Raw genomic sequence first — 24552 nt, forward strand, 5'->3', positions numbered from 1 at the left:
ATTTGCAATGGGAATATAAAGAAGGAAAGAGGGATGGAATTTCCAGGAAGAAGTCCCTGCATATACAAAATGTTAAGAAAGGAATGCAAAGATGTATATAGATAGCCTTGCACACTGAAATTCTTTTATCTGTCTTACTTTATTTGATTGGTTACTTGTTTATTGCCAATTTCCCAAATGGAAATGGAAATTCTGTGAGAGAATAGACCATCTGCAGCTAGCTCTCCTGACTGTAGACTCTGACTGTATATTGCCTTGCATATAGTATCACTAAATAAATATTCTCTGCATAGTGAACACAGGAGGTCTACAGTGACTTGGTTACTAGTCCTTTATGTCTGTTCGGCAGAGGCTGTGGGTGGTGAAGCACAAGCAGTGAGGAGGAGGGAAAGTTCTAAGTGAGTTACACACAAAGATTTATAATCCATTCTGAGGCCAGAGAAGACCCACAGAAAGAGAGGGAGCCAGAGAAGTTACCACAATCACATACATCTTGAATGATCTCTCTGGCACTGGTATAGGAGTTAGTAGGAAGAGATAAGATATTGGAAAACCAGCTTGGAGGTTGTTGCATCTGGAATTCATTACCTAAACAAAATCAACAACTGTGGAATGGAAATAAGGGTGAGAACTCTAGAAACATTGAAGCAATGGGAAGGTAGACACGGGGTCACTCTGGAGAACATTCGGGCAAACATACGGATTGTAGCTTATACTCCTAGGGATGTCTCACGTAGAATTGGATGTTGTTGCAGCATCATATCCTGCAGGCAGGCTTTTTAGGCGATGTGGTTGTCCATGGGGAGCACAGTAGAAAGTTAAATGTGGTGTATCCTCACCAAGGAATATTAGCAGTGGGTGTAAGCAACAGATTAAATGTATACGAAGCATGACATGGGTGGATCATAAAAATATAGTACTTAGTTTAAAAAGTAAGGTGGAGAATGCAACATCTAAGGAAATTACATTTGCATAACAAATATGCATGCGTATAGAACAGCCCATTCCACAATAAACAAAACTAACAAAATATACACTTAAGAACAAGAAAATCAATCTTATTTCAGAAAAAAATCTGTCATTATTTTTATTGTTATTGTAGCAAAGTTATAAATTTCCAGTAGTAGAATTAACAATATTATAATGTTTATCTTTCTTATTCAGCCTTTCATTTGTTCAAATCTACTCTTTTCTCAAACGTGAAAATTTAAAGGTAACAAAAATAAGAAGGCATGTGAGGTGGTGTCTCGCGAGGTTATTTGTGCAAACATCTTGCAGCCCTGCTGGATTACCTGCACCATGATTGCTAATCATTCACTGTTGTAAATTTGTCAAATGGCTAACCAGGGTGACTGATGGCTAGGTTACTTCCGATTCCTGCCTGATTCCTGCTCTCTTCAGAAAAGGGGAAGAAGAGGCACTGGAAAGACATAACTGTGCCTCCTTTGTGTCTGGCCTCTGATGCTCTTGTAGGTCTTATTCCCAGAGTCCCCATCGAGCCCTTTCCTGTTGCTCACCATCAAAGACTTTCAGGCATTCCTGGCCAACCAGATAAATGCTGGCACTTTGACATTCAGAGCATTGCACGCTCATTCAATTTAAATAGCTGAGTAAAGAAAAATATGCTAATGAAAAGGCCAGGTCTTATTTTGACAGAGTTTTTAAACTACATTTATGCTGAGACCTTCTCCTCAGTTGTTAACACTTGCCGAAGTGAAGCTGCTGATGCAGATATGAGTTGCTCTCCTCCACTCCGTCATCATCCCGGAGAACAAAGAGGCGGTCACTCGGTTAAGTGGCTCCTGATGTGATTCTGCTCTGACAGCCTCTGTGAATTGATGGGCAGTTGTGTCACCACTTTGAAGGTGGACCCTTTTCATTCAGAGGCCCCTGAATGCTGACTCATCCTCCTGATGGCCTTGAACTGGTTCATCCTTAGCGGGTGTGGCAGAGCAGGAATAACAGCTAGGGCGCTGCAGACTCCGGCCTCTTTGCAGCTGCTCAAGACTTCCTCAGCCAAGGGTTAATGAGCTCCCCCTCCTGAGCTACGCTCTGTTTTAATTCATTCTGAAGGGTTCATAGAAATGTGATTCCAAATGAATAACAGAACGTTCAAGTAATTTCACTGACCGTTTTCATTCATGTTTTTATTGTAAAATTATATTCTACTTTGTAAAGATGCTATCATTTTTAATTTTTTAGAAAAATTAGAACTCTTCACATATTAAATGCAAGTTTCCTGAGAGGCAAGACACAGTCAATGGGACAGCCAAGCTAGTGCCAGCCTTTCTAACATCATTCACGTTACTTAAAACCTTTTAATATCAGCTTGTATGTAGATGAGAATAATACTGTCCACCTCCTCATTAGTCAGATTTCTGCAGAAAACAGAGCCAACGGGATACACAGAGAGAGGTATTTGTGAAATAAAATTCATATTTTATGGCAATGCAAGAAAAATTTAAACATAAAAATCTTCTCTACGCTTTGGCCCCCTCTCTTCCTGCATCGTGCATCATGCATCTGCATTATATGTCCACCAAACCTCCCCATCAGCAGAAACATCTGCTCAGCTGTAAAGAGCAACATTCTCCCAGCATCAACAAGACAACTCCTTAAACATAGCACTCTTAGGACTTCCCTGGTGGTCCAGCGGGTAAGACTACACACTCTCAATGCAGGGGGCCCGGGTTTGAACCCTGGTCGGGGAACTAGATCCCACATGCATGCCACAACTAAGGGTCTGTGTGCTGCAACTAAGACCTGGCACAGCCAAAATAAATGAATAATAAATAATAAATAAATAAATAAAAATAAATATAAAAAATAGAAACACTCCTTCTGGTCTTGTAAGGGGCCATGATGATGCTTAGATGTGGATTGTGTAAACTGTCAATAATACGTCATTTAATGTATAGCCCTCTGTCTCAAAAAAGTTATATAACTGTGTTTTGACCTCTAATGAGCGACACAGTTCTCAGACCTTTCTGAGAGGCTATTCTGGGTTATAATCCTCAAGTTGGCTCAAATAGAATTTTCCATCAACATACTTCTCTGGAGGTCCAGTGGTTAAGACTCCACGCTCCCAATGCAGGGGGTCCCGGTTCAATCCCTGTTCAGGGAACTAGATCCCACATGCTGCAACTAAAGATCCCGCACACCACACTGAGACCCGGCACAGCCAAATAAATAAATAAATATTTTTAAAAGGTTTATTGTGAAGGATTGGCTCACAGGATTACAGAGGCTGAGAAGCCCCAGGGTCTGCCTTTGCAGGCTAGAGCCCCAGGAGAGCCAGTGGTGTAAGTCCAGTCGCAGTGCAAAGGCCTGAGGACTGGTGGGTGATAGAGAAAGTCCCAGTCTAGTCCAAAGACCCAAGAACAAGGAATGCTGATGTGCGAGGGCAGTAGAGCGTGGATGACCCAGCTCAAAGAGAGGTCAAATTCACTGGTCCTCTGCCTTTTTGCTCTATTACCTGCGTTAGCAAGGGGGGCGCTTTTGTCAGTCTCCCAACCCAAGTGCTAGCGTCTTCCAGAAACACCCTCACAGACACACCTAGAAAGGATATTTCACCCAACTACCTGGGCACCCCTTCATCTATTCAAGCTGACACAGAATTAACCATCACCACTTTGTAAAACTCGTGTATAGGTTAGTAGTCATAAGTAGAAGGTGTTTGGCCACTGTCGGTACTTAAAACTGGGAGATATGATGAGCATTATGTAGAGATAGTGCAGTAGAAATAAAGGACAGGGTTGTTAGAGCCTGTCACAGGTGGATTCCAATCTTAGCTCTTACATGAGGAGTTCAACTCTTCTGAAATCCATTTCCTTCTTTCTTAGTAGTGTGTGTGTGTGTGTGTGTGTGTGTGTGTGTGTGTGTGTGTGCACGCTTTGTTAAAAAAGACTCATTCCTAGGTCGTTATTAATACTTTGTTGGGAAAAAATAGGAAAGCCCAAGTAAAGATTCCCTGTGTATCGCTGTTCTAAACTGACTAGCTCATCATCTGACTGATTGACTTCTAAAGGTTGTTTGCAATTTTTACCAACTCTTCCAAAGGAAGAAAAGTCTGTCTTGTGCCTCTTTTCATTTCTGGCCTTGGAGACTGTCACAGGTCTTGTTCTAGTAGACACTGATCACAGATAATCAATAAATGTTTCAATTATATTCAACCACAAAACCATGCGCTCTGCACCGTCTTTCAGAGTTATCAAAATCTAACCTCTGCTCATGGCTGTGATGTTTTCAGCCTCCCATCCCCATTGCTTGCAGGGGGAAAGTGACAGTAATTGGAGATGTGTACTTACAAGCTATTTTCAAGACTCCTTGCAATTTTCCAAATATGGGCACCCATCCAGCCCAATTGGGATTAGGCTTACATCGTAGGATAATCATATATTCAGCAATTTTTGCCAGTAATATGTCTGCTTCATGCAGCAGTTAAGACCAGCAGCAAATGATCTCTGAAATAGAATACAAACGAAGAAGGTGTGATTACCTCTGTCAGCATTGTGGTCAATAGCCAAGACAGGTACACATGCACTATTTTCGTGAATGAATTTAATCAAATTTGGGGATTTCAGATTTAGTCTTATTTCACAGTTGAAAATAAAATGTATATCATCTAGTTGATTCACATTAAATTATCATGAACTTTTTATTACAATATACACAAAAAGGGTCCTGTTTGTGCAGTGAAAGACGTGTGAGCGTTAGAGAAGACACGTATGTATGATGCTGCTGCGGACGAGTGCGTGTGGATGTACCAGAGGGAGGAAGTTGGGTTCAAGGGCACTCTGCACCGTCTGTGACCATCTTGATGCTTGCCTTTCTGCTGATGTCCTCATCTTATCAGTCCATGGCTCCTCTCTAGACCTCTCTCGACGCGATTTCTTTTTTCTCCACTTCTTTGTCCCACTTTCTTCTATATACATATTCAGTCGAGCTGAACAAAGCCCGATTTTCCAGCAGAAGCCAGCGGGTGTTCATGCATTTGTGCCCCTGACCACAGTCAACTCCGTGAGGCCACAGGGGGTCTCTCCACAGTGCATTGTGCGTTTACAGCCAGATCCAATTCCCCAAGTTTTTGAGGAAATTCACTCAATGACCTTGTGGAAGTTGGTGGTTATTTGGGACTTAAAATTGCTTATTTAAAATTTTTTTTATCGAAATATAGTTGATTTATTACAGTGTTGAAGTTGCTTATCAGTTCAGATAACTCTGCAGGCTCAAAAACCAGTTAAACCTCATCAAAAATCCACTTCCGCTATTCACCTCCTGGCTGGGAATACCGTCTCAGACCACTTAGTAGAGTTATCCACGGTAATTATAGGGTCGGTACGCTAAAGATAAGTTATTTTAAAGGACATTTTTTCTTACATGTCTAACATATACGTTGGCCGAGAGTACACGTGTTAGGACATTTTAGAGCTTAGAGGGCACTTCCTGATCCTAGGGTTTATTGAAAAGAAAACTCCTCTGTTAATATCTGCTTCAACTGTGGCATGTGCATTTGTTTTCACTTTTATTTAAGGAAAACTGGTAGTAACTCTATGAAGGACAAACATTGCAGGATGAACAGATTGACAGATTTGATCTCTGACTCAGCATCAGCACTCAAGTCTCAGTTGTCCTGTTTATTAACAAGCGATCTGTCACTAGACAGTTTCAGAGAGTGTATCTGTCATGATGATGATCTGTGGTATAGTTACCCCCAAATCTCACCACTGTGTGTCCATTGTGGAGGCTCCCACTGAAAGAAGGCATCAGTTGCTCTGTGGTACGTGCTCCTTTGTGGGCTGTCCTTGTCCTTGTAATGAACGGAATGCTGCTGACTGGAGAGTAGCAGCTGTAGCTACTGCGATTCCTGCCATCTCACACTCAGCATGGTTGTCACCTGCTGCTAAATAATCTCATGATCTGCTAAAGAATATTGAGGAATATTTTTTTCCATAAGAAAGTCAGAGCTCTGTAGGACCTTCCCTCTCCTCAGGGTGTTGGTGTTTAGGGAGGAATAAAGGGTGGCCGCAGAGAAAGACAAGGGAAGCTCAGGTGAATGAGTAGAGATATTCGGCTGGACAAGCTTGCTACAAAGAAGGCAGTTGAAACTGTTGTCAGTTTCTACGTTCAATGATTTACATGCTTATGAAAGGAAAGTACAAGTAGGCAATAAAATGTGTCCATTAGAGCTCAGGTAGGACTCGCCTTTCCCATTACGTAGCTCAACATTGTTTGCTAGACCTGTGTTGTCTCCATCATACTCACTCATGTTTCTCCGGTGTCTGGTGGTCTGCATCTTAACGAAAATAAAACTCTTGCTCTACAGCCACTGGCAAAGCCTCTGGTTAAAGTAAGCTTGAAGGAAGAAGTAGAGATGCTCCCCAACTACACACACAGTTTACTGAGTATCTCAGCGCCCTGGATTTCTTTCTGATTCTCAAATAACAGGCTCATTTTTCCATACAGCCCCCTTGGTGCTTGAAATAATATCTCCCAATCCTTGCAAAGCAGCGTCCTTCACACCGTTCCATCCCTCTGCTCTCTGAGAAGTTGCTGCCCCCTCAATACTTGTCCAATTGATCTGTCTAATATTCTTTGTTGCTTTTATTGTTATGTATAATTAACTTACTTGTTTATTTCTTCTGTGCTAAACTATAATCCTGTAAGAACTGCTGTGTCCTGTGTCTCACACATGGCTTTACCACCAGAGCCTTCATACTTTGAACCAGGGTTTGGGTCACCCTACCTATTAGAGAACCACATATGATTGTTATATAGATGTTACTGAAAAATAGTCATTATGCCTGTAAAGGATGCATATTATTAGCACTTATTACAACTAAAATATGTTATAAATAAACTCAAATGTTAACCCCAAACACCAACATATCTCACAAAAAGTTAAAGGCAGACGTCTGGTCGAGATTTTGTGTGGTTTAAGTTTCATGAGGGTTGATGATCTATGGCATGATGATGTGTCTTAAGTTTATTGGCCAACATTTCCTGTGTCACAGGATAACATTTACCGAGGGCTCTTAGCTGCCTTTCTTAGGAAGATGAGCCCTAGGTTGGTAAGTGATTTCAGGAGAGTTGCAATTGTTTGTATTTTTCTGCATGGAGTAGCCTGTAATCTCCTTCAGTGAATGATGAGATAATCCACATATCTGGAGCTAACAGCAACCCAATTACCATTGCTTATGTTGCTAGTCTTGTAAATTGGCTATAGGGATAATTGGTTTGCTCAAGACAGATCCTTGGTACTATAAGTAGTCCAGTGTATAGATAACACAGTGCCCAAATCCTTGAGAAACCATAACAAGGACAATAGGAAAGAGGAGAAAATATATAAAGAGAGACCTCGCAAAATATTTTTAAAGATATTTGAATGGCAGAATCAGGCTATTTTTTTTCTTCTTCTAATTGCTCTGATAATGTTTAGTACAAACTTTCATGCTAGCAGTAACACAGTCTTATGACAGATACCTACAGATTTGGGGCTAAAATTAGATGACTTTCATCTCATTTTAAAATTTGTTTTTAGAAGTTTATTATAAATTAGAGGTACTCTTATACATTGCAGTAGTTATCTTACAAAATTTTGAAGACATTTCATTTTGAATGTAACTTATTCGGTGGTTTACAATTTACTTCAGTATCTGAGGACTTTCCACTGACTAGTCAAACAGTTTAATTCTATTATTTTTTTAAATTTAAGCTAAAAACCTCTGTTTCAGTAAGCTATTCAACAAATGGAGGGAAAAAAACTTTATTTTTCAAGAAAAAATTGTCTTACACTCTTCAGTTCTTGGACTTATTGACCGCTCTTTGTTCACTATTGTCATCGTTTTTACAGTTGTGAAACTGAGCTAGTATCCGATAAGCAGTACCCTGTTGTAGCTTTAACATAATTTAGAATAACTTTTTCTGTATATCACTTCTTTCTTATAACTCTTCCCATATCTTTATACATTTTCACCTTCACTTTATTGTTTTTGCACAATATTAACAATATATAATATGTAATCTTGATTATCACTCATGTTTCCAATTATCTATTGTTATATAAAAACCTATCTCCAAATGTGGTGACATGTTTTGCCTGTGAGTTTGTACCTTGGGCAGGGCTCAGCAGGGTTGGCGTCTCTCTACACTGCTAGACTCTGCGGGGCTAGAGTGAAATGAAGCTTCCTTCACTCAAATGTCCGGCAGTTGCTGGTGGCTCCTGGCCAAGACCACAGCAGGGACTGTGGCCAAAGCACCAACCAGCACCCTTTCCATGTGGCTGTTTGTTTCCCTCACAACAACAACCTTAGACTGTGTTCTAAGGCAAGTAACTTATGTCCCTTAAGAACCAGGCAGATGCTGTTTTGCCTTTTATGACCCAGGCTCAGAAGTTATACAGTGAAGTTTCTACCCCACTCTATTTGCTAGAAATGAATCACTAAAGCCAATCCATCTTTAAGGGATGGGGAATTAGATTCCACCTTTATGATGGGAAGAATGTGAAAGATTTGAAAATATGTTTCAAAATTCCCAAAGTATTTAAAGTTTCTATTTATGACAAAATGGGAAAAAGCAAAATAAATGAATAACCAGTCATGAAAAGTCTTTAATATAGTTTTATAGTTAGAAATACACTTAGTAATTGAGTTCTATTCCCTTATTTTAGGTTTAAAGAAACTAAAATTCCTTAGATTCAGTAGACTTTCAAAGTATCACACAGCTAGTTAATCTGTGGCAGATCTAACAAATGGAATCAAGATATTCTAAGATAAAGTGCTTCTACAGAAATGAAAAAAAGAAAAAAAATAGCCCCAAAATACACCAGGCTCAGATACAGCAAGCATAGGGTAGTCAAACCATACAGTAAATTTCCTATAACTCCTTTATACAGAATAATTACTCTTTGGGGGAAAATAACAATGGTCACTTCTATTTTATTATTTTTTAAATCAAGGATGAATTGAATTTTCTTTTGTTTGCTTAGAATTAGAAGCATAGGTGTTTCTGTAGCTTTATTTAAATAGAGTCACTCTCATTGCCACAAAGAAACATCAATGACTATAAACGCATTTTAAGAATCTACGTAGGTAAAAGGTGAGTGGGTAGAGTGAGTTAGACACAGTTCCCCTACTCTTTGAAATTAAATCAAAACTAGACGTATTAATGGGTACAGAGTTTCAGCTTGGGATGATGAAAAAGTTCCAGAGATGGATAATGGTGGTGATTGGACAACGGTGTAAATATACTTAACGCCACTGAATAGTACACTTAAAAATAGTTAAAAGGGTAAACTTTATGATATATACAATTTACCACAATACAAAAGACATGAAAACTAAACAAAGAAAAAAAATTAAATATATAGGTAGATAAAATCAGATGACAATATGGTATTAGATGAAGGCATGGCTAGCTGATTTATGAAGTACTAATTAAATAAAAAAATTATAGGTTTATAAGATGTTGCAAAGTTAATACAGAGGCTTTCCATATACTCTTCATCCAATTTCTGCTAATGTTAACATGTACATAACCATGGTACGTTTGCCCACTCTAAGAGATTAACAGTAGTATATTACTGTTAGCTAAACTCAAGACTTCATCCAGATTTCAGACTTCTTCTGTGAATGTCCTTTTTTGGTTCCAGAACCCAAGCCTGGACATCACATTTCATTATACAAGTAGTTTGAAATATTTGTTTAGAGCCTGAGTTTCAGAGGACGTGTACATTTCTCTCACATGTGGACTTTTGATTACTTGTCATATATGCACAACATGGTTTTCCATTTATTCTCTTTCCATTGTTTCTATTCAAGTATATTTACTCACATTTAAGCAGGTATATAATTGTCTACTATTAATTCCACGAGTGCAGTTTTTGCTGTGCATCTCCAAAATTAAAGCAAAAAACATATATTGAAGTACCACGTGACTCATTCTCCAAGGTAGATGCAGTCAACGTAGGTGCTGAAAACCACCAGCCCCTACACCACAGTCCCAACTTCCCTCCACGTCCATTGGATTGATGGCTCTAATAATCTGCTGTGTGACCTTAGGGAAATAACTTAACCTCTTTTTAAGCATTTTAAATAGTGCTGATATCACTAAATTTTATATGAGTAACTGAAGGGTAAAAGATGTTAAAGGAATTTAACAGAGCTGTAAGTATTGAAAGCAGAAATCGAGTTGCAGCTGCTGGCATTCTGACTTTGGAGCACAAAATTGTGGAGGATACACAGATGAGCAGGAAATACAGTGTAAAGTCAAGTTAAGCTTTGCCTTAAATACTGTTAAAAATTTGTCCCACAAACAATCCATTTACTTATTTTTTTTTCTTACTAGCAACACATCTCAAATTTTATCTTGTCTCACCTATGCAGAGAGCACTGTGTACATTAACAGGAAAATGTATTTAATAATCAAGCTTTAACCATTGTATGGAGAAGTTAACACAAATTCCTGACCCATTTGAGGGTTCATAGTGAAGCTAGAATTCCTTCTGGTAATTTACATTCCAGAATTTGTTTATGGCATAGTATTTTTCCTCCTTTATACAAAGAACATTTACTGGACTGATTCCTCATAAATTTGTTATAAACATTTGGAAAATAAAAAAGAAATTAAAAAGCATCTGTGGCCCCACTAAAATATAGAGACTTGCCCTTAACCTTGTGATGGATAATGCATAAATCTTTTTCTCTATTTCACTTTATTATTCTGGTATACATAAATATGACACATCTCTACTCATTCTGAAACATAGTAAAATATTTTATAATCATCTTCCCATTTAGTGATTTACATCACATATATATTTCCTTTGTTATAAATATTAAGTGTATTATTATAATCTATTATTTATTACTTGCTGTATGTTTTAATGTGTTAATATATTTTATATAATTATATGTATATTATATATTAATCCACAACCAATATGTTTGTGGCCCCCAAATTTCCCACCATGAGGATTTATTTATTCAATCTCCCACTGAAGATTTTTCACAATATAAGCAATACTATAATGGGTATTCAATATGAAAGAAAACTGTGCAAGACTGTGATATTTTTCAATAACAAATTATTGGAAATTTAATTTTTAGGTCAAAAGGCATACATACTTAAATGATATGGATCTGAATTTCTCCATTGAAATAGTTTACTCTGCCCACAAGAGGATACTGGATGACTTTTTCCAACACTCAATGGCGGTGTTCAAATGACAGCAACCTACCATTTTTTCTCTCCTTTCTTCATCTCCTGCACATGGAGAAGAGCTAATTCTCTCTGTGAATTACAGTGACAGGCCCCTGGGCTGCCTGCAAATTAACACTTTTCTTTAGAACGTTCCAATGTTATCCTGTGCTGAGACTATATGTGCATTGAAAATGGTCAAAAGCATCATAATATTCAGAATATAGAATAATAATTGTATATACTGCTTGGATCATGTAAAGATGATTGATATTATCATATAGCTTACTGCAAAAATGACTTTTTTGTTTTTTTAATCTATGCGTTTGAGTTGCAGGACACCCAGGTCACTGTGTCTCCAACATGTTTTACAGAAGTTCATTACATACCTTGTTTATTCTAAGCAATCCCTCAGAGAATAGAAAACTCAACTCTGGTCACTTCAGTTTCTGGTCCTTTCACAATCTGAATGCAAAAATATTTATATACATATTGCAGTTGAGGTTCAGCTCAACTGATTTATTTGTGTTTCATCAAGTCAATTGGAATTATTAAATTTAAAGTCATAGGAAAAAAGCTAAAGCTCAGCCCTCAACTTTTATTAATATACTTTAATATATTCAGAAAATTATATCAATATTTCAAGAACTCGTATCTATTCCATGCTACAAGAAAGAATAATATAGAAAAAGTAATGACTGGTAAAAACAATTTTTTCAAAACAAACTTGTTTCTGAAACAGAAATTATATTTGATTAATTCTCTCTATTGTAAGTTTTCTGTCTTTATTTTATCCCTTTCTTTTTTCTATTTTCATTTTCTTTTTAACATCTGACTTTTGCTACAGGATAATGATTTAATTAAGTATTCCTTTAAATAAGGAGTAGCTGCTCTCCATCATATGGTAAGCTCTTACTAGATAGTAAGTGAATTTATGAATATGAAATTATTTTCTTTAATTTTATGCCCTTCATGATACTCAGATTACAGACAGGGTTTAAATCAAGTGAGAATATAGAAAACGTTAATATAAAATAGAAGTAGAGAAATGAAACCTCAGATGATTCAGGAGAAGTGGCTCCCAAATTCCTCTATCTTATGGAATAAGATACTATTCCATAGTATCTTATTCTGTAGAGTCACTGGGAATTTATTTCTTGACACTACAACAGCAACAACTTTCATGAAATTAATCAAAGAGGAGGGAAGTACCAAGAAAGCAATCATTACAGGCTAGAAAAAAAAGAATTAAATATGTTTGGAAAACAGTAGAACTTGGGAATTTATTATCTAAGATTTGCCAATAGGTAGTCTTTAAAGAAAATAAAAACAACTTTATTTTTCATGTTCAGTAGAAAGAACAGGAATTTTATTGAAATGTCACTAACATTTAAATTAAATTTCTGGTAAATATTAAAATTAAACACCTGTCATTTAAAAAGTCATCATTAACTAGAACAAATAGCTTTTTAAACACAAGGGTCCTTCAGGTTTACAGAACAGTATATCTTTTAAAGATTCAAGGCCATATACTTGTAAAATAGGTTGAGAACGCAAAATTACTGCCTTAAATATAATCTTAGTATATAATGATATCTTCTTTGTATTTTGTCATAGAATGAACACTCATTGTACGGTTTGGATTTTAGTGAGTTTTACGTCAGTGAAGGAAATTTGTGGATGAAAAATCCTAGTGGCAGAAGCCACCTTTTTCTCCGAGTGCCACCCAATTCAAACAGTACAGCAGCACAATGAGAAGCTGTGTGCCTCTCCAACAGGGTGCACTCCCCGGGCACATGACCTATGCACAGGGTCCAGTGCTTGGTGCAATGTGCTCTTGTTGTTCTCTTAAAATGCTTAATTATTTGATCCCTGAACTTAGGTTTTGTATGTGAAGTCTGATGGGACAATCAAGCATATCCATGCATGAGCTAGGAGACGTGTGCAGTGTGTATGGCCACCATCACCGAGAGTTTGTGATGCTCCATGGCCATGGGATTCTGGTGGTCCCAAGATTCCTGGGACCTCTGCAGGACTCCAAGGTGCAGGAGTCAAATGTGTGAGGTCTGTGACACAATACCTGAGGAAACCAACAATCCTGAGAGGGCACCCTTTGCACTCAAACCAGAATTTGCTTTAAACAGAAGAAAATGGCATTCCATGACACATCTGTACCCAAGAAACCCTTTCTCTGTTACTTCCCTGAATTAACCACCCACTTAACACTGAAAATTATGACGGAAGGAAGGAGAACAGCCCAGGGGTCCTTTTCCTTACTGACCAAGTATCGGAAGGCAGAAAGCTTTTGTTAGAAAGTGCACGTGTCAAGACCTGAAATAAAATCAACAGAGTTCGATCCGTACAGGATTTCTTCTCTTCTGAAAGGAGTGAAATACCTTCGTACCTAGAAGCTATGAAATATGAATTGTGGAAGTTTAGCGATTATGCATCTGAGTTAAATGACCTTATATTTGCATTGAATGTTCTCACTGCATAATATAAAGATGAATGATACAATTCATGGTAACAATTTTTAATTATAACTTTTTACTTATAATGACCCTAGAGATAGCAAATGTTTAAAACTATGGCCAGTTGAGAAAGAAAGAGAAAACAGAGCAAAAAGGAAAAATGTTGATAGTTTTATATTTTAATACCTTTGAAATCACCTTATTTTTTGCTTTTGAACAAGAACCTCCTTTTTTTTATGTCGCACTGGACTTTGCAAATTATGTAGCCAGTTACCCTCAAAAAATACAAATTGTGGTATCTGAAATAATATATGCTGTTCACAATGATGTTTTTTGGAGAAACATGCCTATAAAGAAGACCTTAAGTTGGAAAAGACCGTAATTACGAAGAATGAGAACAAAAATAAAAATTGGAGTTTTTATTATGGACAAAAAATGCCAAGAAATATAAGCAAAATCTGTAAAACTGTAAAGATTATGTAGCATAATATACAAGCAAATTTAAGAAATCTTAAGATATCATTCTTGGACGATGGAGAGATATAAAATGAGGACAAAATAAAGGTAAAGTAAAATAATCAGTGCAAGACTAAAATTTTAAATATCAATAATTTACTTTGTCTCTCCAGGCAGGTTGGGACTATCCACCCCCTTCTACAGCCATCCTGCTGCATTGCGTCTTCTGTGTCAAACTGTGAAGAGGACACCATGCAAGTTCATTATGACACACTGCCCTGACCTGATCTGCACCGGTCTGTGTGATACGCTGGTGCAGCTGAAAGGGAAGAGCTGGAGATTTACAATGTGAGTCGGGGATCCCTGGGAAAATAGTCCCAGTGAGCAAAACGTTTAGCAGTATGTTGGTGGTTCACTCTATCTGGAGGGAGAGATGGACAGAAGTACAGATCTCACAGTTTCATTGGCGACTGCTAACGGTTTGGGTGAATATTCAGGACTTGGGAGGAATGGGATTAGAAGATACGTGACAGGAATTCTAGGGAATAGCTATGTGGATGAACCTCTCAGAATGGCACAGACTGTGATGACCTTGTGTCCCATAGAAATGTGTACCAAAGGGCATCCAAGTCTAAGGAGATTCTTAGTAATCAGGTGGAAAACAATGATGTTCTTTGTGGATGTCAGTCAGCCTCATTCCCCTTTCATCCTTCAAGAAAGTTTTGAACAAAGTGCCCATGGTGGTGGGCATGGCAGTTATGAAGGGTCAAAAACATGGACTTCCTCCCTCCAAGATGTTCAGCTCATGTTATCACTGAGTCTCAGATCCACCGGTGCCAGAGACCAGTACTGATTCCCTGAACCAGAACAACATGCATAGGAAATTCATAGTAAGCCGAGTGCCACAGGGATGGAAAGTGTCAGGTATGAATTTGTTGCATCCCTGCTCCAAACCCACCCTTTCTTGCCCTGAGGTGCAATACCAGAGCTGGATTTTGCATGCTTTTCTCTGTTGCCATCTTGCACAGTGTGAAACTTTATCAGTCATGGGAGCTGGAGGGACACTGGAGGAGGAGGGTCTTCCCACTCTGGCCCTGCCGTGCTTTCCCCAGCTTGCTCCCATAGTGTACAGTGATGGGGGACATGCTGGACACCCAGTCGTGCTCGTTTGTAGTGAGTTTTAGGGGTAATTTTCTGGGCAGCTTCCAGTGAATTTCATGACGTCCCCAGATGGCTCCCCAGGTGTTACAGGTGTCACAGAGAGTGGATGACTAGAGTGACTTGTTAACACCATCCTCATGGGCGGCTTCCCGGCGAGTTTTGCCATCATGCCAGAGGTCAGCTTCCCCCGAGTTCAGCTGGCACTGCTGCAAGTCTCCCAGGAGCTCGACTGGGTGGCTTCCCACTGAGTTACACTGAGCACAAGAGAGCGGATCCCTGCTTGCCAGCCCTGACCTGAGGCATCTCACTGATCTTCACCCGCCATGGGCGGGAGCTGCAGCGTTTCCCTCAAGGCGTGGGTCTCAGCCGTGCAGGAGTGAACCCTCTCCACGTGTGTTTATTTCTAGGGTGCTAGGCTTCAACCCTAGAGTAGGGACTGCTCCCTATACTTTGCTATCTGTTGTCTTTAGAGGTGTTTGTGCTGCTTAGGATTTACTTTTATCCCTAAAAATGATTCTTTATATTAAAGCTTCCCTCGGGACTCCCGTGGTGGCCCAGTGGTTAAGAATCTGCCTGCCAATGCAGGGGACACAGATTCGAGCCCTGGTCCGGGAAGATCCCACATGTCGCGGAGCAGCTAAGCCCGTGTGCCACAACTACTGAGCCTGCACTCTAGAGCCCGTGAGCCACAGCTACTGAGCCCGTGTGCCACAACTACTGAAGCCCACGTGCCTAGAGCCCAGGCTTCACAACAAGAGAAGCCACCACAATGAGAAGCCCGTGCAATGCAACAAAGAGTAGCCCCCGCTCACCAAAACTAGAGAAAGCCCATGACAGCATTGAAGACCCAACACAGCCAAAAATAAATAAATAAAATCATTTTAAAAATAAAATAAATATTTTTAAAAAGTAGAAAATAAAGCTTCCCTCTTTAAATTACTGTGTGATATCTGTCTCAAGAATGAACCAAAACTGATACAAAAGCGATGCCTAATTGAAACATTAATTTTGCCTATTTGAGCACTTCATATAAACAGAATCATACAGTATGCATATTTTATGTGAGTTTTTTACTCATTATAATATTTTGTGATTCATTAACGTTGTATCAGAAGTTACTAGTAGTTTGTTTCTTTTTACTGCAGAGTAGTACTCCATTCTGTAAACCTACCATAATTTGTTTATCCATTTTCCTGTTGATGGACATCTGGATTTTCTTTACTTTGGAATTATTATGAATATAATTGCTATGAACATTTTTGTTTAAGTCTTTTTATTTAATATATGTTTTCATTTCTCTTAAGTACCTAGGTGTCGAATTTCTGGCACCAAGAGTAGGTGTTTAACTGTATAAAAATACTTGCCAAGCCCTAGTGATTAAACCATTTTGTATTACCACCACAATGTATAAGGGATTGTTTTGCTTTACCTCACTGCTATTTTTTGTTGTCGGTCTTATTTATTTTACATATCTTAATGGGTTAATACTGGTATCTCGTTATGGCTTTAATTTGCATTTTCCTAAGGCATATTGATCATATTGCCTGCTCTGCAAATTTTGGATTGGCCGCTACTTCATGAACAAATTCCTGAAATAAGTATCTTTATGTATATGCAATTTATATATTTACACACATATACACATACAAACTTATGTGTCTGTGTGTGTGTATACATGTATCCTAGTATGTCTTTCTTTGGAGAACTTCCACTGATTATATTTATACACACACACACACACAATAATTTTATCATAGACTCTTTTCTCTCTTTAATTATTTACAGAGCATTTTAAATATTTTATTTCTCTTTTTGTATAGAAACAGTTTTTGATAATGCGGATCCTACATCTCATTCGTATTTTCTAGTTCATTAATTTCTGCTCTTATTTTTTGCACTTCTTTCCGGGTACATTTCTAGATGTGCTGTTTGACACACTTTATGATTTGAATGATTAAGTTTCTAAGTTGTAACCTTTCTTCTAATATAAGTCTTTTAAGGCTATAACATTTTCCTTCAATGGTGTTATGGATTCAGCCCTCAGGTTTTTATTTTTTTTAATAAACCTAAAATTATAAATATTTCAACATAATTTTATTTGGAAACATAGAATTTTAAATATATGTTATCCAATGTGACATTTTTGGTGGGCTTATGAGTTACTTTGAAGTATGTTTTAAAATTTGCAAGTTATTTGGTGTTCTTAATTTATACTGAGTTCTAATTTAATTTCTGATCAAAGAATATAGTGTATATGATATTTGCTTTAATATTTGCTTAGATTAGCTTTATTAACTAATATATGGTCAAATATGTAAATGTTTTAGTTATTACTTTAAAATAATGTACATTTCCTACATCTTGAGTTCAGGGTCCTATGTGTTCACCAGAGCAAACCTATCAGTTTGTTTTTCTGTTTTTTTTTAATTTATTTATTTTTTATCTTTGACTGCATTGGGTCTTTGTTGCTGTGCGTGGGCTTTCTGTGGTTGCGGCCAGTGGGGCTACTTTTCAGTTGTGGTGCGTGGGCTTCTCATTGCGGTGACTTCTCTTTGCAGAGCACAGATTCTAGGCGCGGGCTCTAGAGCACAGGCTCAGTAGTTGTGTCACATGGACTTAGTTGCTCTGTGGCATGTGGGATCTTCACAGACCATGGATCGAACCCGTGTCCTCTGCACTGGCAGGTGGATTCTTAACCACTGCATTGATGACAGTATGTGGTGGGTTTTTTTTTCCTTTTTTGTCTTCAAGTTTACTTAATCTGATATTTAAGTGTTGACAAGGTATATCATTTATTTTTCTTTCAGTCTTTCTCCAGCCTTAAAATTTTTGTTGGATTTTTGTATTTCTAGACTAAACCATGTCTATAGTTAGACAATATCTTTTATCAATTCTTGAACAGCACTTTAACAATTTTAACTGTTATTATTCCTGTCTGGCCTTTGCCATCCAGGATTGCGGTGCTTCTTTCTTACCGTTGCCCTTCTGGGATGACTTACCACCATCACCATGGTCGTTGTCATGGCCGTCAGCAGCATCACCGTTATTTTATGTTGTCAAGTCTTGGTTAGATCGACCAGTATGCACATCGGTTTCTGCACTGACCATTACTTTTGGTATTTCACCCTTACTTTCCAGGGTCATTTTCTTATTTTGTAAGGTATATCATTTAGCAATATACCTACTTTCAACAAGGGGCTTTTTTCCCTCTCAATCTGTGTCTGTAAACAACTTTATTTCACCCTTTCTCCATCATGGTACAGTAAACATATGATTCTATAGAACAGTTATTTTAACTTACCACTTAGGAGATATTTTCTCATTGTCTTATAGTTTTGACTCTTTCAGATGAGAAAGTCAGATATAATTCTCATGGTCATTAATTTCTAAGTAATCTCTCTTTTCTTTATGCTTGTAAAATATTGTTTTGTTGAGTTTTGTGATTTCTATAAAACATACCAAGATATGCATTTATTTTTATCTTGGTCAGGACTCATGACTCTTCAAACTGAGGATACATTTATCAATTTTTAAAAACTCTCTGTTATAGTCTGTTTTAATTTTATTTCTTCCCTGTTCTCTATTTCTTTTTTTCTGAAATACCTTCTCGAGGCATAGTGCAATCCTCACTCTACCTTCACTGTTTCTTATTTTCCTTCTCTTTACTTTCTCTATGCAGCATTAAAGATATTTTTCAGATCTATATTTGCTAATTATTTTTCCTCAGTGTGTATAATTTGCATGTTAAGCTTATTCATTGCGAGTTCTGTTTATTTTGAATGAATAAAAAGTTTTATTTATAGAAGTTTTGAGTTGGTTCTCTTTCAAAGCTGGTTTTTCACCTTTTAGAGCCTCTAAATTTTTATGTGCTTAAGTCTTTCATGTTCTTAGTAATAACAAATATTTAATTTAGTGTATAACTCTTCTATTGTCTCAAGTTTGGGAGTAGTAGATTCTAATATTGGGGATTTTTTTTTTTTTGCTACTGAATCTCATTAATGGTGGATTGTTCCCAGGTGTTATTTTTTGGAATTTTGACTTTGAACTCATACTCAGCCGAGCTTACTCTGTAGGAATAGTTTATGACCTGGATAGAGGCCTTGTCCATCCAGAGACATTTGGATTTGGTTGTGATAAGGAATCCCTAGTGGTATTGCCATGAACAGAAAAATTTTCTTATTAGTACCTTCACTGAGGGCTCCTAATCTCATGGATGGTAAAAATTCAATCTAAAACTCCAATGTATAAACTGATAAATATGGATGATGATTATCCCAACTCAGAGTCTAAGTCAAGATAGACAATTTCATTTTATGTTTGTGTGTATGAGTTGGCAGAGTTTTCTTGTTTGTTTTGTTTCTGTGTTTGTTTTGTTTTGTTGTACTACAGCTTTCATCTGAGAAGAGAGCTTTTTGTGCTCTCAGTTTTATTTCTGGATCTTAATTCTATCATCCAATTTCAAAAGAAGCAAGGTTCCATCCTCTATCTACCTGATGTAAATGCCTAAATTACTGGATTACAAAGAGCCACTTTCCACACCCTCTACTGCATGGATTTCATTTCTTTTGCATTTCAATTCCCTGTTCACCTTTTAGCACCTGAGAAAGTCACTATTTTCTTGTAAACTGAACTATGCCTTTAGATGGTGGAGGATATATAAATATTTTATTCTGGTATTCTATAATACTGTCACTAAAAACTTTTGAGATAATCCACTCCAGCATATTGCCAAAAATGGAAGTTTAAATTTAATTTTGAGCCCAGAATACGAGTCACTTATTCTTCAGTGAAAACTTTATCATACACCTCTTAGAGTACTTACCTGTAACTAGGTTTTCGCCTCTCCCACCCCACAGTAATGTAAGCTCTTTAGGGATAAAATATTTGGTCTCTTGTTTACTACTATACCCTCAGCCCATAGATAGAGTGATTGACACATAATAGACACGTAATATTGATTGGTTGAGTAAATGTGTAATGAATAAATGAGTTCAGAAACTTGTCATTAACTAGCATCCCTGTATTCTGGAATCATTGTTAAATGATAGGCTGTAATTTAGCTCCAACTCTTACATCTGTGAATTAACACAAATTTTGAAATGTAGAATCTTTCATTTTTTTATCCTCTTATTAATTATGCATCAACTTGCCTTCAGATAATTCTTACTTTGATAATGTTTCAGGCAGCCAAAATTCATGAAAATGGTCTTTCATATTCAACTGTTTTACTCACAAAAATGTGTCCCTCAAACCTTAGTAAAATGGCAAAATAATAATCTATAGAACTATAGAGAAATGATGGAGAAAAATTATCTTAATAGTTTAATTACTCATTTCCCTATGACAGACACACATCCCACTGGGATGTTCTTCTGGTCCATTTTCACTTCCCATCTCAATTATTAATTATTTACATCTGTCACAATCCATGTTCCCCACGATAACTCTTTCTTCATGTTCTAGGAATGTAAATGTTGGATGTGGTGGGGTAAAGTCAGTGTGACCAACGCAAAAGGTGAGAACAGGCTTAGAAGGAAGGAGTTTACTCTTCTCACAGGTCCCAGAGGGACCACAGGGCCACAGGGGAAGCACCAGGTTTTAACAAGGGGCAGGAGTCAGGAGCAAGGGGGGAGCCTGAGCCAGAGACTTTGTTGGGTTTCCAAGGAAAGGTAAGGCAGGGCAGAGTAAATGATTTAGGATTGCCTAGTCTGAACAATGCCAGTGCTTTTGGCCTCTGGGGTGGTCCCTAGTTGCCTGGAACCTGGCCCTGAGATGAAGTATGGCAGGGGAAATATTGGCTTGATGTGTGAGAGTTAGATAAGGTGGTTATTAGAGCTGTAGACTCTGAATCTGCTGGTTTGTGCATGAAATAAGTGCTTCTGAGCCCTGTTAAGAAGCGGCTAGCCTCAGAAGGGGCAGTCCCTCCTCAACCAGCACACTTCTTAAGATGTCATAAAATCAAGCATTATAAAAACAGAATTTAAAAAAATGATTAATTCATTTCACAGTCTCCGCCCAAAAACAATGAAAATCTTCTTCTTTAAGCCAAGTTCATAAGTAAGAAAAGAAAAACGCTGATGCTTATTCACAGTGTTTGAATTACATTTTAATCCAGGCTGCATCATTGGACACTGTATGGAAGAGATCACAGCTTGATTAATCAGAAAGTAGGAAAACATGTATACAAAGAAAATCTATCTGAAGATGTAATCCTTATTTCTGTCTCTATTCTTCTCAGGATTTGAATCTGATAAAATCTCCAATTGGTTTTGCCTGATTTAGGTCATAATTTTGTGCTAAATAATTTAATTCCCCCAGCAGTCATTTTTCTGTTAAAAAAATAAGCAGGAATTTCTCCCAATGTCACTACTATCAATTTATAAGATATTTTGAATCCTGCAGATTGAGGGAGCTGACTGCCAACATTGCAACAAACTGCCAAGTCTTAATGTGCAGACCATCTCTCTCTTCTTGCTTTCTGCCTCTGTGTGTAACTCAATTGAAATCTCTAGTAACGTGCTCAACAGACCACTCACAGATTTAATTAGCCTTCCTCCTTTCCCCCATGTACAAAATACCCGATTCACCCCTACTCTCTGTCTCAATTTCCTTCCTCTCCATGACACTTTACGTGATTCTAACAGCCGGATCTTAACCCCACACATCCTACTATCTTGATTCCTTCAACTCTGTGTCATGTCTGCTGTCACTACCTTAATTATGGCACCATCATCACTCACCTGGTTTCACTGGGTCCCTGCCTTCTAAGTAGACTTTGAGAAACACATAATTACGAATCTTGGTAAACAGTTCACTCGCTCCATGTATCACAGAGTAAGTATTACTTTCGTGGACTGAAAGCACCCTCTGATATACACAGCTTGCAACTTACTTGTAAGAAGCTCTTACTGAAGTCTTATTAAATACTTGAGTCCATCAACAGCAGAGGGTGTATCTCTTCCCTTCACTGAGAGAACATGAAACTGACCTTTAAGATGGTTCCTTGGGGCTTCCTTGTTCGCACAGTTGTTAAGAATCTGCCTGACAACGCAGGGGACACGAGATCGATCCCTGGGCCAGGAAGATCCCACATGCCATGGAGCAACTAAGCCTGTGCGCCACAACTACTGAGCCTGCACTCTAGAGACCGAGAGCCACAACTACTGAGCCCACATGCCACAACTACCAAAGCCCATGCTCCTAGAGCCCGCACACCGCTATTAGAGAAAGCCCGCACATAGCAACAGACTCAACACAGCCAAAATTAAATTAATTAGTTAAAAAAACATAAGTTTCCTTAATACAAGTTTTATGAACATTTCAGTGCACATATCACATAAATAGTATCATTTTCATTCACTGAAACAAGGTTGTGCTGACCACAATCTGAAAATACTTGTGAGAAAATCGTTATCACAGGTCTGCTTATACATTACAGTAAATGCGCTACAAAGTGGGTATCAATTCCTTTTGGAGAAAAAACAGTAAGCTGAATGCAACTGGCAAGTATGAGGAATGTCTTCCATGCCTTGTTAAACGTATGCTCACAGAATGGGTATTCACTCCTCCCATACAGGGTGGATATCATCGCCGCTTGTTGAAAGGACACAGATGTGAATGCACCTTGAATATAGACTTAAAAGAAACATTTTATTAGAATTCTTGGTAAGCCCATCACTACATGCACTTCGGAAGATATATCATTCTCGTGCTCTGCAAGAACTCTGTAGTCAATGCCATTCACAAGGAGTTGGTAAGAAACATTTTATTACACATCTTGTTAAATGCTTTACTATATGGACGCTGAATAGTATCCTTCCCATTGACTTAAAGCACCCTTTGCTGTATGCAGTTTGCAACTTGCTTATAAGAAACTTCTCTAGTGAAGTTTTATTAAGCACTGGACTGCATGAACAACAGAAAGCATATCTCATCCATTCACTGAGAGAACACTCTGCTGAATCCAGGCTGTAACTGGCCTGTGAGAAGTTTCCTTAACACAAGTTCAGTGAATCACATGTCCAGTACATGTATCATAGATGAGTGTCATTTCCATTCACTGAAACAATGCTGTGCTAAACACAATTTATAAGTACCTGTCAGAAAAATCTTTATTGCAGGTTTGCTTATACACTAAAATAAATGCATTCCACAAGTGTCAATTCATTGCACAGAAAGAACGCTGGGCTGAACACAGCTTGCAAGTAGCTTATAAGAAATGTCTTTAATACCTTACTAAACACATCAGTACATGCTCACAGAATGGGTTTTCATGACCTACCTTACAGGATGGTTATCAATTCCACTCACAGAACCCTCTTGTAAATGCACCTTGAAAGAGGCCTTAAAGAAGCACCTTATTACAAGTCTCGTGAAGCACATCACTCCATGCATGACAGAAGAGGTATCACATCCCTGCACTGGAAGAATTCTGTGTTCAATGCCATTTGCCAGGAGTTTGTAAGAAACATTTCCTTACAAGTCTTGTTAAACGCTTCACAACGTACATTACAGAATAGTATCACTTCCATTCACTGAAAGCATACTTTGCTGTACCCAGCTTGCAATTTGCTTGTAACAAACTTCTTTAAAGAAGGCTTACTAAACACTTCACTGAGAGAACACTGCCTAACGCAGATTGTAACTGGCTTCTAAGAAGTTTTCTTAACACAAGTAATTTAAATTTTCTTAACATTTCAGTACACATATCATAAATGAGTATCATTTCTTGTCATTGAAACAGTGCTGTGCTGAACACAGCTTGCAAGTAACTGGTATGAGACTTTGTTTTTTACAAGTCTACACTTGTAAAAATGCTACACTATGTGCATTACCCAAGGGTGATGAGATTCCAATCACTGAAAGGTAATTGTGTTTCATACAGCTTGCAAGTAGATAGTGGTAAAAACACCAACAAATCACAGGCCTTACATTGCATCATTAGCACTAAAGCCCTAATGCCAAACCTAAGTGCATTTTCAACCCTCATCAGAAATGTATACTTAATCAACTAGTCTGGAATATTCTGGTCAGCACCAGTGAGGCGAGCTGCCAGGTAGGTCCTCTCCAGCCCTTAGAGGAGGAAGAAACAATCTGCATGATGAAACACCTGCCCTGCCCTTCTGCCTGAAGAAGTTATCCTGCCCTTAAAAATAATCTTTTCTTTTCTTTTGCTAATCGCTTCCTTGTCTCACCCTTGTTTACATAAATTTTTTTCATTTTGTACAACCCCTGGGAGCACTCTTTTAGATTCTAGATGGGATGCTGG

General features: G+C 38.0%; 1 long non-coding RNA gene across 1 annotated transcript in view; it reads left to right on the top strand.

The window, feature by feature from the left end:
- The window catches only part of LOC125965160 (uncharacterized), a 302497-nt gene that overhangs the window by 270749 nt on the left and 7196 nt on the right, over positions 1-24552 (top strand). The window contains exon 2 of the long non-coding RNA XR_007478741.1: positions 14297-14471. This is a non-coding gene — a long non-coding RNA (uncharacterized LOC125965160). The remainder of the gene's footprint in view (positions 1-14296; positions 14472-24552) is intronic.

This window comes from Orcinus orca, chromosome 8 (genome assembly GCF_937001465.1).
Source record: "Orcinus orca chromosome 8, mOrcOrc1.1, whole genome shotgun sequence".
Classification (NCBI taxonomy): domain Eukaryota; kingdom Metazoa; phylum Chordata; class Mammalia; order Artiodactyla; family Delphinidae; genus Orcinus; species Orcinus orca.